General features: G+C 41.8%; 1 long non-coding RNA gene across 1 annotated transcript in view; it reads left to right on the top strand.

Annotated features, from left to right (window-relative positions):
• Nucleotides 1-870: 870 nt before the first annotated feature.
• Nucleotides 871-1056, top strand: part of LOC126384511 (uncharacterized) — a 490327-nt gene continuing 490141 nt past the window's right edge. The window contains exon 1 of the long non-coding RNA XR_007569295.1: nucleotides 871-978. This is a non-coding gene — a long non-coding RNA (uncharacterized LOC126384511). The remainder of the gene's footprint in view (nucleotides 979-1056) is intronic.

Here is a 1056-nt window from a genome sequence, read left to right as displayed (position 1 = left end):
AACAGAAAATCATCAGCCAGCTCTGCAGTTGCCCTCAGCTTTATAGAGTTTTACCATCTCTTTATTATATTTTGGTTTTGCCGTTTTAATTCACTCTCACTGCTCTCATTAGCACCATTTTCAGCCAAGCAAAGCTGGAGTAAACCACACTGTGTACACCTGCTGAGTAGAAGGTGACACAGGAGTGGGTTTTCACTTCTGTCTCATTTCACTCCTACAAAAATATTCATCCCAGTCCCATGATGGAATAAAAAAAATCCTGTCTCGTTCTAACCCTAGAAGAAGAACTCCTGTTCCTGTGTGGTGTTTTTAATTAATAAAGAGAATCGTGTTTCTTCATATGAGAACTGGATATTTATATATATAAAAACAATGACAATTAAAACAAAGGAAATGATAAAAACACTTTAGTGTATAAAAACTGAGGAAATAAAAAACAGTTTAAGTGACGGTTTATATCAGGAAAGGCTCCCTGATAAAGTATATTTTAAGAAGGGACCACTGACTTGGCCGACCTGATTTCCTCAGGCAGATCCTTCCACAGCCTCAGGGTGCTGACACGTCCAAGTCTGGAACATAGAAAAGACCTCTGCTGCCTGAGCACCTCAAAGTACGTCCTGGCATGTGCGGTGCAAAGAGTTTGGAGATAAAGCCGGGGGAGGGATCAAGAGTGTTAAAAGTGATCGGTGAAATCTTAAGATCTTTTCTAAAACATACTGGGAGCCAGTGTGAAGGGGCTGAAAAGGCTAAAAAATAGTACGCACCAAACACTATTCCAAGCAAATTCCTGTTAGCCTACGTGAGAACCTACTTACGTAATAAAACCGTATTCTTCTTCTGACAGTTTCAGTTCAGTTCACTTTTTTTCTGTTTCCACAGTGAAAGTTGTGGATGGTACCAACAGAAGCGTTCCTTAGCGTCCCCATGTTTGGTCCCCCCTCTGTTGGGGTACCTAGCACACAGATGTGGTACTAAAAGGTGGAGCTGTGAACACTGCAGTCTGATTGGTCAGTAGAGGACGGTCACTCTGCTCAGGGCTGAGTTGTGTCTGGTTTT

This window comes from Epinephelus moara, chromosome 22 (assembly GCF_006386435.1).
Source record: "Epinephelus moara isolate mb chromosome 22, YSFRI_EMoa_1.0, whole genome shotgun sequence".
NCBI classification, from domain to species: Eukaryota; Metazoa; Chordata; class Actinopteri; order Perciformes; family Serranidae; genus Epinephelus; species Epinephelus moara.
The sequence above is the reverse complement of the archived record's forward strand: the minus strand, read 5'-3'. Positions and strand labels throughout refer to the sequence as shown.